This window comes from Mastacembelus armatus, chromosome 23, assembly GCF_900324485.2.
Source record: "Mastacembelus armatus chromosome 23, fMasArm1.2, whole genome shotgun sequence".
NCBI classification, from domain to species: domain Eukaryota; kingdom Metazoa; phylum Chordata; class Actinopteri; order Synbranchiformes; family Mastacembelidae; genus Mastacembelus; species Mastacembelus armatus.
This window is the reverse complement of record NC_046655.1, coordinates 9,110,071-9,125,799: the sequence shown is the minus strand read 5'-3', so window position 1 is coordinate 9,125,799 and position 15,729 is coordinate 9,110,071. Positions and strand designations below refer to the sequence as shown.

The 15,729-nt window shown below is 44.5% G+C and overlaps 1 protein-coding gene and 22 non-coding genes across 24 annotated transcripts in view; 1 reads left to right on the top strand and 22 right to left on the bottom strand.

Moving 5' to 3' along the window:
• The window catches only part of wnt5b (wingless-type MMTV integration site family, member 5b), a 76,087-nt gene that overhangs the window by 3,879 nt on the left and 56,479 nt on the right, over positions 1-15,729 (top strand). The gene's annotated exons all lie outside the window — the stretch shown is intronic.
• Positions 2,919-2,991, bottom strand: trnak-cuu (transfer RNA lysine (anticodon CUU)). The gene has a single exon. It is a non-coding gene; the product is annotated as a tRNA-Lys (tRNA).
• Positions 3,203-3,313, bottom strand: trnal-caa (transfer RNA leucine (anticodon CAA)). Its single transcript has 2 exons — positions 3,276-3,313; positions 3,203-3,248 (listed from the first exon to the last, which is right to left on the bottom strand). It is a non-coding gene; the product is annotated as a tRNA-Leu (tRNA).
• On the bottom strand, positions 3,572-3,644 carry trnak-cuu (transfer RNA lysine (anticodon CUU)). The gene has a single exon. It is a non-coding gene; the product is annotated as a tRNA-Lys (tRNA).
• On the bottom strand, positions 3,856-3,966 carry trnal-caa (transfer RNA leucine (anticodon CAA)). Its single transcript has 2 exons — positions 3,929-3,966; positions 3,856-3,901 (listed from the first exon to the last, which is right to left on the bottom strand). It is a non-coding gene; the product is annotated as a tRNA-Leu (tRNA).
• Positions 4,225-4,297, bottom strand: trnak-cuu (transfer RNA lysine (anticodon CUU)). Its single transcript has one exon. It is a non-coding gene; the product is annotated as a tRNA-Lys (tRNA).
• Positions 4,509-4,619, bottom strand: trnal-caa (transfer RNA leucine (anticodon CAA)). The gene is made up of 2 exons: positions 4,582-4,619; positions 4,509-4,554 (listed from the first exon to the last, which is right to left on the bottom strand). It is a non-coding gene; the product is annotated as a tRNA-Leu (tRNA).
• Positions 4,878-4,950, bottom strand: trnak-cuu (transfer RNA lysine (anticodon CUU)). The gene has a single exon. It is a non-coding gene; the product is annotated as a tRNA-Lys (tRNA).
• On the bottom strand, positions 5,162-5,272 carry trnal-caa (transfer RNA leucine (anticodon CAA)). Its single transcript has 2 exons — positions 5,235-5,272; positions 5,162-5,207 (listed from the first exon to the last, which is right to left on the bottom strand). It is a non-coding gene; the product is annotated as a tRNA-Leu (tRNA).
• trnak-cuu (transfer RNA lysine (anticodon CUU)) lies at positions 5,531-5,603 on the bottom strand. The gene has a single exon. It is a non-coding gene; the product is annotated as a tRNA-Lys (tRNA).
• Positions 6,183-6,255, bottom strand: trnak-cuu (transfer RNA lysine (anticodon CUU)). The gene has a single exon. It is a non-coding gene; the product is annotated as a tRNA-Lys (tRNA).
• On the bottom strand, positions 6,835-6,907 carry trnak-cuu (transfer RNA lysine (anticodon CUU)). Its single transcript has one exon. It is a non-coding gene; the product is annotated as a tRNA-Lys (tRNA).
• Positions 7,119-7,229, bottom strand: trnal-caa (transfer RNA leucine (anticodon CAA)). Its single transcript has 2 exons — positions 7,192-7,229; positions 7,119-7,164 (listed from the first exon to the last, which is right to left on the bottom strand). It is a non-coding gene; the product is annotated as a tRNA-Leu (tRNA).
• trnak-cuu (transfer RNA lysine (anticodon CUU)) lies at positions 7,488-7,560 on the bottom strand. Its single transcript has one exon. It is a non-coding gene; the product is annotated as a tRNA-Lys (tRNA).
• trnal-caa (transfer RNA leucine (anticodon CAA)) lies at positions 7,772-7,882 on the bottom strand. The gene is made up of 2 exons: positions 7,845-7,882; positions 7,772-7,817 (listed from the first exon to the last, which is right to left on the bottom strand). It is a non-coding gene; the product is annotated as a tRNA-Leu (tRNA).
• Positions 8,141-8,213, bottom strand: trnak-cuu (transfer RNA lysine (anticodon CUU)). Its single transcript has one exon. It is a non-coding gene; the product is annotated as a tRNA-Lys (tRNA).
• On the bottom strand, positions 8,425-8,535 carry trnal-caa (transfer RNA leucine (anticodon CAA)). Its single transcript has 2 exons — positions 8,498-8,535; positions 8,425-8,470 (listed from the first exon to the last, which is right to left on the bottom strand). It is a non-coding gene; the product is annotated as a tRNA-Leu (tRNA).
• trnak-cuu (transfer RNA lysine (anticodon CUU)) lies at positions 8,794-8,866 on the bottom strand. The gene has a single exon. It is a non-coding gene; the product is annotated as a tRNA-Lys (tRNA).
• trnal-caa (transfer RNA leucine (anticodon CAA)) lies at positions 9,078-9,188 on the bottom strand. Its single transcript has 2 exons — positions 9,151-9,188; positions 9,078-9,123 (listed from the first exon to the last, which is right to left on the bottom strand). It is a non-coding gene; the product is annotated as a tRNA-Leu (tRNA).
• trnak-cuu (transfer RNA lysine (anticodon CUU)) lies at positions 9,447-9,519 on the bottom strand. Its single transcript has one exon. It is a non-coding gene; the product is annotated as a tRNA-Lys (tRNA).
• Positions 9,731-9,841, bottom strand: trnal-caa (transfer RNA leucine (anticodon CAA)). Its single transcript has 2 exons — positions 9,804-9,841; positions 9,731-9,776 (listed from the first exon to the last, which is right to left on the bottom strand). It is a non-coding gene; the product is annotated as a tRNA-Leu (tRNA).
• Positions 10,100-10,172, bottom strand: trnak-cuu (transfer RNA lysine (anticodon CUU)). The gene has a single exon. It is a non-coding gene; the product is annotated as a tRNA-Lys (tRNA).
• trnal-caa (transfer RNA leucine (anticodon CAA)) lies at positions 10,384-10,494 on the bottom strand. Its single transcript has 2 exons — positions 10,457-10,494; positions 10,384-10,429 (listed from the first exon to the last, which is right to left on the bottom strand). It is a non-coding gene; the product is annotated as a tRNA-Leu (tRNA).

Sequence of the window (15,729 nt, the reverse complement as noted above, 5' to 3'; positions counted from 1 at the left end):
TAAAACTAACTGCTCAGCCTAATGTGCTGTTTCTATTCATGTTGCAAAATAAGAGTCTAACAATAGGAAAGTTAGTTGTAGTGTTTGATGTCTTGAATTGTCACTTATGCCTTTATTTGTTGTAAACCTTCTTTCCCAAAGAGTAAATATAAGAACTGATGATTCCTGGACTACATCTAAAAAAAGAGAAACAACCTCAGACGATGGCATGTTAGCCAGAAATATTTCTGATGCTAATCAATATTTAAAGAAAATCGATTGAAATTTATTGATTGTCGTAGTTTTCACGTCAACCACTTGAACATATAATGTAACACAAGTTGACAACTCGGCTCAGAGGCTGCAGCATTTGTCCTTTTGTGTGTGTTGTCAGTGCAGTGTGGCCATGCGGTAGTCATTATGGTTAAGCGCTCTGTGTGTGTGTGTGTGTGTGTGTGTGTGTGTGTGTGTGTGTGTGTGTGTGTGTGTGTGCGCGCGCGCGCGCACGCTCGTGTGCATGCATTTCTGCACATATGGGTCTGACCCTGTGGTATTTGCTACGGTGTCTGTGCTTTCTGCATTCTCGACGGCTGCACGTGTGTGTGTGTGGGTGCGTGTGTGTGTGTTTTAGGCCTTTCTGGGCCGGTGGTTCAGGGCTGTGCAGTGATGTCATTGGGGTGGTAGGGTGGGGTAAAATGGGGTTAGAGTTTGGCAAAGGTCCTGACTCCAGCAGCCCTCAAAATGCGCCCTGACCAGTAAGTATTTGAACGTGTGTGCGTATGGTCAGTGGTAGCGGTCACCAGCTGTATGCTGTCAGTGTCCTACACTAATAGTAAAAGTGGCTTATTGGACACTTTGTAGAGGCTAAAACTATTTTATAAATGCGGCACAGTGGTACAAAGAGACTGTCACAGCCACATAACACAGCCTCAGAGCAGGAGCAGCTGCGTTTACTGAACAGTTATTTTAAAGACTAAATGTTACAAAGGAATGCCTCTTCTGATCACTGACTTCACTCACATGAAATCCTGTCTATTGCTTCTACTTTCTAATCATTTTGGAGGTTGCAGATTGTGATGCTTTTGGTAAGTATATCTAATGAACTGGCACCCCAGTGTGTATATGTGTCACAATAAAGTCCAGGTATGTATTTCAAAATGATGAATGATTAGTGTTTTCTATAGTTATAGTGGCTGATTTATATACTATAAACAATAAATGGGTAGATGTATGTTTGGAACATGGACTGCTTTCTCTTTAAGCACTAAAGCACATTAACATTTAATGTGCTTTAGTTATTAGCTGCTCAGTGTTTTAATATGTTAAAATGATCAATGTACCAGTCTTAGAAATTTTATACAGCCCCGGTTCTGCATCAGTCTGAATTACCTTTCATAGGGCTTCAAGGTTGAGACTGTTTGTGGTGATCTGACTGCTGGATAGCCCCCACTCTGCCATTTAGAATAAATCTACCCTCATACAGCTCTGTGGACGGCTGGAATTACAATGTTTTTCCAAACCACCACAAAGGTAGCAGCATGCCATTAAGGTAAATGTTGAATACTGGAGGGAAACTATGATGTTGTAACATAATGTGGAGAGCATGTATTTGGTCTTCTGGCTTGGCTCGGTTTAAAGGAATTTGAATGGCACAGCATATAAACGGTGAAGTTTCTACGGTTGGCACCTTTTCCCCTTCACCTCTCATGCACCCCTCCCTCGCCTTTTCCCTTCTCCCTTCCCTCTTGTCCTCTCAGTAGCCCTGATCCAGCACTGATAAAACTATCAACAGCACACCTGCACTGGGTTGGAAATCTGTCTCACACAGACACACACACATACACTGAATCGGCTGTGGATGAGGCTGTAGACCCAAACAGATGGGGACAAGAATCTTATTTAGCACGTGCTCACTATAATAAGCTTATTCTCTCTACTATAGACTTGGTTTCTCTGACTCTCTGACTTTGCATAGATGTGAAGTGAATATCTTAATTTGACTGATTTAATGAATAGTTTTTATTTTGAGGTTTGCTTGCTTGCTGTTTTCAATAGGTCAAATATCGCCATTAAAACAGATAACAGCAATGATTATAGCTAAATTTGACTGCAGATGACAGGATGCATCACATGATGTAATTTCCAGCTGTTTGTAGTATCTGTAGTTCTTGTCATATGTTGTTTTCATTTTGTCATTAACATACACTGCTTTCACTGGACAGTCTGACACACATGTTGTTGCCACGCATTGGTTTTCTTTATGTGTCCTGGTAACTTCTTACACATGTTGAACAAAAATGGGAAGATGAAGACTGTGACAATCAACTTTCCTTCACCTATGACCATGTTGTGAGGTGTCAGGATGGCCCAGAATTAAGGAGGCAATAAGCCCAAGGATGCCCAACAGCAAAGCATGATATTAATCAATAACTCTGTTATATCTGTGAAGGTTTCACCTAGTTATTACTGCGATTTTAATTTGGTTACAGCCATAGAAGTAACAGAATTACTACTCTTCTCCTGATATGTTTGGTATCCTTCTGTAAGAAAAACAAAAAACAACTACCGCCCAACTACGCCTAACCCTGAACCCACGCCTCCATCGGGAGACCAGAATTCCCCGTTCACAGAAAGGAGCTGATCCTTGAGTCTGGCGCCTTAGACCGCTCGGCCATCCTGACGACGTTTAAGTGTCGGCTGTGGGAAAGCCGGTTGCCGCCGTCTCCATCGTCCCACTTCTGTATAGTGTGTCTTTAGATATGTAACAGGACATAGAGAGAAGAGCGGGTGTGTGAGAAAACAGCCGATCAGTTAAATTAGGGTTATAAGCACAACACATAATGAGACAAGATATTGCATGACTACTTATGATGTCACGGTCAGGTGTAAGGTCGTTGCAGGATTCCTGCACAACTAAGACACATCCTCAAAAGCTTCTGCGCCCAACGTGGGGCTCGAACCCACGACCCTGAGATTAAGAGTCTCATGCTCTGCCGACTGAGCTAGCCGGGCTGCGTGGTCAGGTGGTATAATGGTAGCTGGGGTGTATGTGTATCTGTGCAGCTGATTCAGTGTTACAGTTTGACACCTTGGCGGTCTTATGTGTTTTCACTCATTTCCTTTCAGTTTGTTTGGTACACGTACATATTAAAGTAGAAAATTATTTCACAGAGAAGCTAAATATCATTAAATTGCAGGGGACAAATCAGAAGCTAAAGTCATCTGTCAGGAGTGGGATTTGAACCCACGCCTCCATCGGGAGACCAGAATTCCCCGTTCACAGAAAGGAGCTGATCCTTGAGTCTGGCGCCTTAGACCGCTCGGCCATCCTGACGACGTTTAAGTGTCGGCTGTGGGAAAGCCGGTTGCCGCCGTCTCCATCGTCCCACTTCTGTATAGTGTGTCTTTAGATATGTAACAGGACATAGAGAGAAGAGCGGGTGTGTGAGAAAACAGCCGATCAGTTAAATTAGGGTTATAAGCACAACACATAATGAGACAAGATATTGCATGACTACTTATGATGTCACGGTCAGGTGTAAGGTCGTTGCAGGATTCCTGTACAACTAAGACACATCCTCAAAAGCTTCTGCGCCCAACGTGGGGCTCGAACCCACGACCCTGAGATTAAGAGTCTCATGCTCTGCCGACTGAGCTAGCCGGGCTGCGTGGTCAGGTGGTATAATGGTAGCTGGGGTGTATGTGTATCTGTGCAGCTGATTCAGTGTTACAGTTTGACACCTTGGCGGTCTTATGTGTTTTCACTCATTTCCTTTCAGTTTGTTTGGTACACGTACATATTAAAGTAGAAAATTATTTTACAGAGAAGCTAAATATCATTAAATTGCAGGGGACAAATCAGAAGCTAAAGTCATCTGTCAGGAGTGGGATTTGAACCCACGCCTCCATCGGGAGACCAGAATTCCCCGTTCACAGAAAGGAGCTGATCCTTGAGTCTGGCGCCTTAGACCGCTCGGCCATCCTGACGATGTTTAAGTGTCGGCTGTGGGAAAGCCGGTTGCCGCCGTCTCCATCGTCCCACTTCTGTATAGTGTGTCTTTAGATATGTAACAGGACATAGAGAGAAGAGCGGGTGTGTGAGAAAACAGCCGATCAGTTAAATTAGGGTTATAAGCACAACACATAATGAGACAAGATATTGCATGACTACTTATGATGTCACGGTCAGGTGTAAGGTCGTTGCAGGATTCCTGCACAACTAAGACACATCCTCAAAAGCTTCTGCGCCCAACGTGGGGCTCGAACCCACGACCCTGAGATTAAGAGTCTCATGCTCTGCCGACTGAGCTAGCCGGGCTGCGTGGTCAGGTGGTATAATGGTAGCTGGGGTGTATGTGTATCTGTGCAGCTGATTCAGTGTTACAGTTTGACACCTTGGCGGTCTTATGTGTTTTCACTCATTTCCTTTCAGTTTGTTTGGTACACGTACATATTAAAGTAGAAAATTATTTCACAGAGAAGCTAAATATCATTAAATTGCAGGGGACAAATCAGAAGCTAAAGTCATCTGTCAGGAGTGGGATTTGAACCCACGCCTCCATCGGGAGACCAGAATTCCCCGTTCACAGAAAGGAGCTGATCCTTGAGTCTGGCGCCTTAGACCGCTCGGCCATCCTGACGACGTTTAAGTGTCGGCTGTGGGAAAGCCGGTTGCCGCCGTCTCCATCGTCCCACTTCTGTATAGTGTGTCTTTAGATATGTAACAGGACATAGAGAGAAGAGCGGGTGTGTGAGAAAACAGCCGATCAGTTAAATTAGGGTTATAAGCACAACACATAATGAGACAAGATATTGCATGACTACTTATGATGTCACGGTCAGGTGTAAGGTCGTTGCAGGATTCCTGCACAACTAAGACACATCCTCAAAAGCTTCTGCGCCCAACGTGGGGCTCGAACCCACGACCCTGAGATTAAGAGTCTCATGCTCTGCCGACTGAGCTAGCCGGGCTGCGTGGTCAGGTGGTATAATGGTAGCTGGGGTGTATGTGTATCTGTGCAGCTGATTCAGTGTTACAGTTTGACACCTTGGCGGTCTTATGTGTTTTCACTCATTTCCTTTCAGTTTGTTTGGTACACGTACATATTAAAGTAGAAAATTATTTTACAGAGAAGCTAAATATCATTAAATTGCAGGGGACAAATCAGAAGCTAAAGTCATCTGTCAGGAGTGGGATTTGAACCCACGCCTCCATCGGGAGACCAGAATTCCCCGTTCACAGAAAGGAGCTGATCCTTGAGTCTGGCGCCTTAGACCGCTCGGCCATCCTGACGATGTTTAAGTGTCGGCTGTGGGAAAGCCGGTTGCCGCCGTCTCCATCGTCCCACTTCTGTATAGTGTGTCTTTAGATATGTAACAGGACATAGAGAGAAGAGCGGGTGTGTGAGAAAACAGCCGATCAGTTAAATTAGGGTTATAAGCACAACACATAATGAGACAAGATATTGCATGACTACTTATGATGTCACGGTCAGGTGTAAGGTCGTTGCAGGATTCCTGCACAACTAAGACACATCCTCAAAAGCTTCTGCGCCCAACGTGGGGCTCGAACCCACGACCCTGAGATTAAGAGTCTCATGCTCTGCCGACTGAGCTAGCCGGGCTGCGTGGTCAGGTGGTATAATGGTAGCTGGGGTGTATGTGTATCTGTGCAGCTGATTCAGTGTTACAGTTTGACACCTTGGCGGTCTTATGTGTTTTCACTCATTTCCTTTCAGTTTGTTTGGTACACGTACATATTAAAGTAGAAAATTATTTTACAGAGAAGCTAAATATCATTAAATTGCAGGGGACAAATCAGAAGCTAAAGTCATCTGTCAGGAGTGGGATTTGAACCCACGCCTCCATCGGGAGACCAGAATTCCCCGTTCACAGAAAGGAGCTGATCCTTGAGTCTGGCGCCTTAGACCGCTCGGCCATCTGACGACGTTTAAGTGTCGGCTGTGGGAAAGCCGGTTGCCGCCGTCTCCATCGTCCCACTTCTGTATAGTGTGTCTTTAGATATGTAACAGGACATAGAGAGAAGAGCGGGTGTGTGAGAAAACAGCCGATCAGTTAAATTAGGGTTATAAGCACAACACATAATGAGACAAGATATTGCATGACTACTTATGATGTCACGGTCAGGTGTAAGGTCGTTGCAGGATTCCTGCACAACTAAGACACATCCTCAAAAGCTTCTGCGCCCAACGTGGGGCTCGAACCCACGACCCTGAGATTAAGAGTCTCATGCTCTACCGACTGAGCTAGCCGGGCTGCGTGGTCAGGTGGTATAATGGTAGCTGGGGTGTATGTGTATCTGTGCAGCTGATTCAGTGTTACAGTTTGACACCTTGGCGGTCTTATGTGTTTTCACTCATTTCCTTTCAGTTTGTTTGGTACACGTACATATTAAAGTAGAAAATTATTTTACAGAGAAGCTAAATATCATTAAATTGCAGGGGACAAATCAGAAGCTAAAGTCATCTGTCAGGAGTGGGATTTGAACCCACGCCTCCATCGGGAGACCAGAATTCCCCGTTCACAGAAAGGAGCTGATCCTTGAGTCTGGCGCCTTAGACCGCTCGGCCATCTGACGACGTTTAAGTGTCGGCTGTGGGAAAGCCGGTTGCCGCCGTCTCCATCGTCCCACTTCTGTATAGTGTGTCTTTAGATATGTAACAGGACATAGAGAGAAGAGCGGGTGTGTGAGAAAACAGCCGATCAGTTAAATTAGGGTTATAAGCACAACACATAATGAGACAAGATATTGCATGACTACTTATGATGTCACGGTCAGGTGTAAGGTCGTTGCAGGATTCCTGCACAACTAAGACACATCCTCAAAAGCTTCTGCGCCCAACGTGGGGCTCGAACCCACGACCCTGAGATTAAGAGTCTCATGCTCTGCCGACTGAGCTAGCCGGGCTGCGTGGTCAGGTGGTATAATGGTAGCTGGGGTGTATGTGTATCTGTGCAGCTGATTCAGTGTTACAGTTTGACACCTTGGCGGTCTTATGTGTTTTCACTCATTTCCTTTCAGTTTGTTTGGTACACGTACATATTAAAGTAGAAAATTATTTCACAGAGAAGCTAAATATCATTAAATTGCAGGGGACAAATCAGAAGCTAAAGTCATCTGTCAGGAGTGGGATTTGAACCCACGCCTCCATCGGGAGACCAGAATTCCCCGTTCACAGAAAGGAGCTGATCCTTGAGTCTGGCGCCTTAGACCGCTCGGCCATCCTGACGACGTTTAAGTGTCGGCTGTGGGAAAGCCGGTTGCCGCCGTCTCCATCGTCCCACTTCTGTATAGTGTGTCTTTAGATATGTAACAGGACATAGAGAGAAGAGCGGGTGTGTGAGAAAACAGCCGATCAGTTAAATTAGGGTTATAAGCACAACACATAATGAGACAAGATATTGCATGACTACTTATGATGTCACGGTCAGGTGTAAGGTCGTTGCAGGATTCCTGCACAACTAAGACACATCCTCAAAAGCTTCTGCGCCCAACGTGGGGCTCGAACCCACGACCCTGAGATTAAGAGTCTCATGCTCTGCCGACTGAGCTAGCCGGGCTGCGTGGTCAGGTGGTATAATGGTAGCTGGGGTGTATGTGTATCTGTGCAGCTGATTCAGTGTTACAGTTTGACACCTTGGCGGTCTTATGTGTTTTCACTCATTTCCTTTCAGTTTGTTTGGTACACGTACATATTAAAGTAGAAAATTATTTCACAGAGAAGCTAAATATCATTAAATTGCAGGGGACAAATCAGAAGCTAAAGTCATCTGTCAGGAGTGGGATTTGAACCCACGCCTCCATCGGGAGACCAGAATTCCCCGTTCACAGAAAGGAGCTGATCCTTGAGTCTGGCGCCTTAGACCGCTCGGCCATCCTGACGACGTTTAAGTGTCGGCTGTGGGAAAGCCGGTTGCCGCCGTCTCCATCGTCCCACTTCTGTATAGTGTGTCTTTAGATATGTAACAGGACATAGAGAGAAGAGCGGGTGTGTGAGAAAACAGCCGATCAGTTAAATTAGGGTTATAAGCACAACACATAATGAGACAAGATATTGCATGACTACTTATGATGTCACGGTCAGGTGTAAGGTCGTTGCAGGATTCCTGCACAACTAAGACACATCCTCAAAAGCTTCTGCGCCCAACGTGGGGCTCGAACCCACGACCCTGAGATTAAGAGTCTCATGCTCTACCGACTGAGCTAGCCGGGCTGCGTGGTCAGGTGGTATAATGGTAGCTGGGGTGTATGTGTATCTGTGCAGCTGATTCAGTGTTACAGTTTGACACCTTGGCGGTCTTATGTGTTTTCACTCATTTCCTTTCAGTTTGTTTGGTACACGTACATATTACAGTAGAAAATTATTTTACAGAGAAGCTAAATATCATTAAATTGCAGGGGACAAATCAGAAGCTAAAGTCATCTGTCAGGAGTGGGATTTGAACCCACGCCTCCATCGGGAGACCAGAATTCCCCGTTCACAGAAAGGAGCTGATCCTTGAGTCTGGCGCCTTAGACCGCTCGGCCATCCTGACGACGTTTAAGTGTCGGCTGTGGGAAAGCCGGTTGCCGCCGTCTCCATCGTCCCACTTCTGTATAGTGTGTCTTTAGATATGTAACAGGACATAGAGAGAAGAGCGGGTGTGTGAGAAAACAGCCGATCAGTTAAATTAGGGTTATAAGCACAACACATAATGAGACAAGATATTGCATGACTACTTATGATGTCACGGTCAGGTGTAAGGTCGTTGCAGGATTCCTGCACAACTAAGACACATCCTCAAAAGCTTCTGCGCCCAACGTGGGGCTCGAACCCACGACCCTGAGATTAAGAGTCTCATGCTCTACCGACTGAGCTAGCCGGGCTGCGTGGTCAGGTGGTATAATGGTAGCTGGGGTGTATGTGTATCTGTGCAGCTGATTCAGTGTTACAGTTTGACACCTTGGCGGTCTTATGTGTTTTCACTCATTTCCTTTCAGTTTGTTTGGTACACGTACATATTAAAGTAGAAAATTATTTCACAGAGAAGCTAAATATCATTAAATTGCAGGGGACAAATCAGAAGCTAAAGTCATCTGTCAGGAGTGGGATTTGAACCCACGCCTCCATCGGGAGACCAGAATTCCCCGTTCACAGAAAGGAGCTGATCCTTGAGTCTGGCGCCTTAGACCGCTCGGCCATCCTGACGACGTTTAAGTGTCGGCTGTGGGAAAGCCGGTTGCCGCCGTCTCCATCGTCCCACTTCTGTATAGTGTGTCTTTAGATATGTAACAGGACATAGAGAGAAGAGCGGGTGTGTGAGAAAACAGCCGATCAGTTAAATTAGGGTTATAAGCACAACACATAATGAGACAAGATATTGCATGACTACTTATGATGTCACGGTCAGGTGTAAGGTCGTTGCAGGATTCCTGCACAACTAAGACACATCCTCAAAAGCTTCTGCGCCCAACGTGGGGCTCGAACCCACGACCCTGAGATTAAGAGTCTCATGCTCTGCCGACTGAGCTAGCCGGGCTGCGTGGTCAGGTGGTATAATGGTAGCTGGGGTGTATGTGTATCTGTGCAGCTGATTCAGTGTTACAGTTTGACACCTTGGCGGTCTTATGTGTTTTCACTCATTTCCTTTCAGTTTGTTTGGTACACGTACATATTAAAGTAGAAAATTATTTCACAGAGAAGCTAAATATCATTAAATTGCAGGGGACAAATCAGAAGCTAAAGTCATCTGTCAGGAGTGGGATTTGAACCCACGCCTCCATCGGGAGACCAGAATTCCCCGTTCACAGAAAGGAGCTGATCCTTGAGTCTGGCGCCTTAGACCGCTCGGCCATCCTGACGACATTTAAGTGTCGGCTGTGGGAAAGCCGGTTGCCGCCGTCTCCATCGTCCCACTTCTGTATAGTGTGTCTTTAGATATGTAACAGGACATAGAGAGAAGAGCGGGTGTGTGAGAAAACAGCCGATCAGTTAAATTAGGGTTATAAGCACAACACATAATGAGACAAGATATTGCATGACTACTTATGATGTCACGGTCAGGTGTAAGGTCGTTGCAGGATTCCTGCACAACTAAGACACATCCTCAAAAGCTTCTGCGCCCAACGTGGGGCTCGAACCCACGACCCTGAGATTAAGAGTCTCATGCTCTACCGACTGAGCTAGCCGGGCTGCGTGGTCAGGTGGTATAATGGTAGCTGGGGTGTATGTGTATCTGTGCAGCTGATTCAGTGTTACAGTTTGACACCTTGGCGGTCTTATGTGTTTTCACTCATTTCCTTTCAGTTTGTTTGGTACACGTACATATTAAAGTAGAAAATTATTTTACAGAGAAGCTAAATATCATTAAATTGCAGGGGACAAATCAGAAGCTAAAGTCATCTGTCAGGAGTGGGATTTGAACCCACGCCTCCATCGGGAGACCAGAATTCCCCGTTCACAGAAAGGAGCTGATCCTTGAGTCTGGCGCCTTAGACCGCTCGGCCATCCTGACGACGTTTAAGTGTCGGCTGTGGGAAAGCCGTCACGGTCAGGTGTAAGGTCATTGCAGGATTCCTGCACAACTAAGACACATCCTCAAAAGCTTCTGCGCCCAACGTGGTTTCTCAAACCCACAACCCTGAGCTTAAGAGTCTCATGCTCTACTGACTGAGCTAGCCAGGCTAGGTATGCAAAGCTTGACAGTAGTCTAGCAATGGTATTCCTGGGCTCAGTGCCACTGGCCTGAGGGATCAGATAACTGACCTCATATGTATCAGTACTTTGAAAGCCCATGTTTTGTGTAGTGGTAACTGTGGTTTAGTTTGAACTTCAAACTTCTAATGTATCATCAAGGTCTTAGTATGACATGTTTTCTGTAAACTACTTCCTGCCACATGACCTTAGATGGCCCAACATGGTTTGGGCGTAGGTTGTGTGTCCTGCGCCCTCCTGCTGTGTTGACCCACTGTAAATCATTTCACCCTGTCACTGTTGGCCAGTCAAAACACAGCAATGAATGAAGCTGTTCAAATCAGCAGGGTGGTCCTCTGTAAACACACACACGCACACATACACACACACAGCTTTATACCCTTTGACTCACACATTAATCCAGGATGACCATGTTTACTGGAAAGGAAACACAGAAACAGGTGACAGTGCACAGTGTGTGTGTGTGTGTGTGTGTATAAGTGTGTGTTCAGTATTTAAAGTGACCTGGGCTCAAAGAAAGATAGAAGTCCAGATGCAGAGAGAAAAGAATGAAGGTTAAAGAGTAACAGATGAGAGGAAACAGTGCCTCTTACTGGTCATATTCCGCTACTACAACAGATCAAAGCCAATAGATGGAGAAGGAGACAGATCAGTTGACATATCATATGATATCCTGAATTTTCCTTTGGGGATAAATAAAGTTTATCTTATCTTATCTTATATCACTTCATATAGGTAGCCCTATGGGTTTTTTTTTACATTGCAACATTACAGTAAATAAAATCCTTTGAAATAAACAAAGTAGAACATAAAGAGAGCTGGCAAGTGAGAAATTTAAATAATTCTTTTCCAGTCCTTGCATGCGTTTGAGTTGTTCGTGAGTTGAACCACATACAGTATATTGTCTCCTTGTGATCATGAAAGCCTTACAACGCTGAGTTTAGAGCAAGCACATCACAACTAAAAAGGCTCCCCGTTCCCAGTGTCTCAGAGGTTTAGGTGTTTATGGATTCTTGTGATTTTTTTTTTCTTTTTCCTTCTCATCTTTTGTTTTCTTCCTCCCTCAACCATCGTCTTTTCTCGTCAAAGTTCTCCCTGGTCTTTCTGTTTTCTCCTCTTCTGTGTGTGTGTGTGTGTGTGTGTGTGTGTTGGAGGGGTTATAATATAATGAGATTCCCAGTGCCCAGGTGCTCTTTCTAGATAATTACTGGGTGTGTTTTTCTGTAGCCAATCTCCGAGCTGAGGCAATACCAAATCTGTCAGCGCACACAGGCACGCTGAGGGGGAGAGGGAGGGAGAGAGGATCAAATTAGATTTATTCCCACTATCTTGTTTCTGATTGCAAGCTAGTCACTCTTCTATCCTTGCTGGCTCTTGTTCTTGGATTTTTTTCTTTTTTGAGTCATTGTGCTGTCAGTCCTGTATTTGTCTGTTTGCCTCCCCAACACTTGTCCACTTGTATTCCCCTTTCTCACCTTGTGTTTCTCTAATCTCCCCTTTCTTTCCATTTTCTTGTTCCATTTTCTGCCCTCTCACCATCCTCTCCTCCATCCATCCCACATCTTTGCCTGCAGCTCCTGTGCACGAGAAGCATCGACAAAACATTAGTCAGTCGTCTGGGATAAAATCACACAGGTAGCAGACAACATTGATTTACACTCAAGCACAGAGAGACATGCATTTTCTTTTTGTTCTTCAAAAGCCATCCATCAGTGGTTGGCTAAAACGATTTATTAGGAAGTGTAATGACTGTAGCTGAGGTTGCATGTAGCCTGGACTGACAGGAGCAGAGCACTGCATTGCGCTAACGGAGGACCCTGACTCTTTGCCAAATGAGCTTTTTGCATAATGAGGAGACTGTTGCAGTTTCACCCCTGGCTGACCAGTTTGTCCAGTTTCAAACTGCAATGAATTGATTCAAATGTGCAGCCAGTGTACGATTTTAATGTTTTTCTTCATATTCTAATATCAGTAATTCTGCTTTAATTGCGATGGTTTAGGTGAAATATTTACCTCTAGAAATGATCATGTACTCTCCACTTACACTGTCACAGGGCTGGCTTCATTCCATTGTGTTGCTTTGCTCTTTTGGTGTAAGCTGAAAAATTCATGTAAAGTTGGGGTTATAAATATTATTTGGCTCACCAGTGTCCCTAAATACTTCACTATACTGAGGTTTCAGACGCTGAAGTAATTGACTTTAATCCCAGAATGTTCAGATTTTATTACAAGTGTAGAAACCCCTCTGTGTGCCAACACTGCCACAAACGTGTAGTGCTGATTAGAAAAAGTTGGCATTGGACTAAATCCTGAGGTTGCAGAATGGTTTAATATTTAGGGTTTCTTCTGGACAGTGGGATGCTGCTGTGGGAAAGATTTGAGTTTGTACTAACTTCCTTTCCATTATGTTACAGAGAAAAATACTGTCACTGCTTTGGAGAGTCTCACTCACAGTACAGTGTTTGTACCTGAGGAGGATGTTCTGGTACTCTTCCCATCCTCATCTTTAAAAGTAAAAGATTTTTTTTGTCTCAGCAACAGGGAGCACTTGGCACCTCTCTGAGCCACAAACAAGCATCCTTTTCATAAAGCTACTGAATCTGTGCTTGGATCAATGAGGGATGGTGGTAAAGGAACAAAATCTGCTTGAGTCTAGGATTGAAAATGTGAGCAGTGAATCAACAATGCTCTGAGACTATTAGACTGTGGCTGTACCGGGCAGCTGCTAAAAAAGCTTTTGCACTCTTTAAATGTTTGGATACAAAAGGGTTAAAAGTACGTCTGTAGCGCCAGAGCTCCTGAATTTCATCTTGCATATTTTAACACATGCAGCAGAATATATTTCACATCAGCATCTTCCGCTGCCATGCTGCTGTGTCGTCTGTCAGATGTGCGCGCCGCCTGAATCAAGATCAGAATTGTGTTTATTACATTCAGTAAATGCACAGGAATCTGTCTTTTTTGCAGATGGTGCAAGGATATTCTGTATACAGGCCACACATAAACGTACGTGACAGCAACGGTCGAACCTCACGGGGATCAGACTGTGACTCTAAAAATACACATTTGTTTGAAGCGGCTGCTTTCTAGACAACCACTGCAGCTCTTACCAGTCCTGCAACGTCTTAGAGTCCAGTATTATTCCTTGAATTACGATTATTTGTCAAACTACTATTTCTGAAATCAAGAACAAACTTTGATGCTGTACAAGGACATATTACACTAACAAATCATTTCTTTCTTGAATGTAAATGCAGAAGTGAAAGCAATTTTAAACAGTGTGTATTTATTAGAGTCCTACTTGTCATTTGCCTCTTTTTAAATTAGTTTTTCATTTCCATGTCATGGCAAACCTTTGCACCTCTCCACATAATAATGCTGCCATCAACCATAACATTGTTTATACATCAACATAACTTGAGATCATAATTTTAGTAGAACTCTTCAGATAAATTGTGCATGGCAAAAGCTAAGTTACATTTTTCTTCATGTTGCAGCTTTTCTCCATATAACCGACTAGGTCAAATGTTAGCAGTCAGAAGCTGTCTTTGCTTCAGAAGGGGTAAAGTTTTAAAATGTGATGCTGCAGTGAAAGTGAACACAGACAGATGGCGCTACATCACTGGCTCTCGCTGCTGACAGTGGGCACATGAGAGAGGTGGAGGGAGGAGGACAGGGGTGAGAGGTTACACCCGGAGATGGAGGGAGCAGAAAAATAGAGAGAAAGAAGGAAAGTGAAACACAGAGAAAGTTTGGTAATCAGAGTGAGGGTATAAATCAAGAGACAGCAGTCAAAGGCGGCACTTTAAACACCAGCGTTGGTTCTCCCTCACCCTCTTTTTGTTGTTTTGGCTACTTTCATCAAATTAATTTTAGAAAGCACAGCCATCTTTCTTCCACCCCTTGCCTGTCTGACTTTCCTTCTCTCTCTCTCTCTCTCTCTCTCTCTCTTTGCTCTCATCACGCATGGTTGGGTCCAGGCCATTTGCTTCCACTCCAGCAGGGCTCTACCATTAGTGACCAGCAGGGGAATTGTTGTTCTCTGCATGCAGCTGGTTACAGGTGTGCTGAAGCTCTCACTCTGTCTTTGTTTGTGTGAGTGTGTGTGAGTGTGTGTGAGTGTGTGTGAGTGTGTGTGAGTGTGTGTGAGTGTGTGTGAGTGTGTGTGTGTGAGTGTGTGTGAGTGTGTGTGAGTGTGTGTGAGTGTGTGTGAGTGTGTGTGAGTGTGTGTGTGTGTGTGTGTGTGTGTGTGTGGGCCAGCTATCAGCATCAGTCAGCCACCTCCAACATGCTCTGGTTTTTTGGGCCTATACCAAAAATAACAAATCAGGAATTTTAAAGAATAATTAAGAATAATTTGTGTAATTTGTGCAGACATTTTGATTTCAACTCTAAATTTTATCATCTCAGATAATATTTTTTTTGCCTTATTGGATTTACTGGGCCAGATCTCTGCAATTACTTCTGCAAAAACTTGACAATGATTTATAGCCATTATGAAGCCACATCTGGAGATTTGTGATGTGCATTGTTATTGATAGGCAAAGAAGTAAATTGATGAATGCAGGAAATAACTGATACATTAATCAGTTATCATAGCCAAGAGAAATAATATCTACAAATGTAAGACCTTTATATAAGAGTTTTACGCACACACTAGTGCAGCTGTAGCTGCAGTAACAAGCTAAGCAGCAAAGTGTGACTCAACAAAAACCTGCTCTTCTTCGTTGTTTTTCTCTCTCTTATTCTCTCTAAACAACCTCCCTCGTCCTTTCATTTTATTTCTCCCCTTCCTTCTATCTTTGCCTTCTAACCTCCGTTCACTGGATAGAGAAACACACACACGCATATATACCCCTCCAGCTCTCCTTCAGCCTTATCCACCCTCTGTGGGCACCGTGCCCAGAGAATGGCAGCATAAGCTGGGCAAGGAGCCCCAGGCAGAGCCTTGCAGCCACACCATCACCCTGCAAGCCTAGAAAAAAGCAGGGAAGGAGGGAGGAAAGAAAATGAGAAGCAAGGGAGGGGGAGGGAG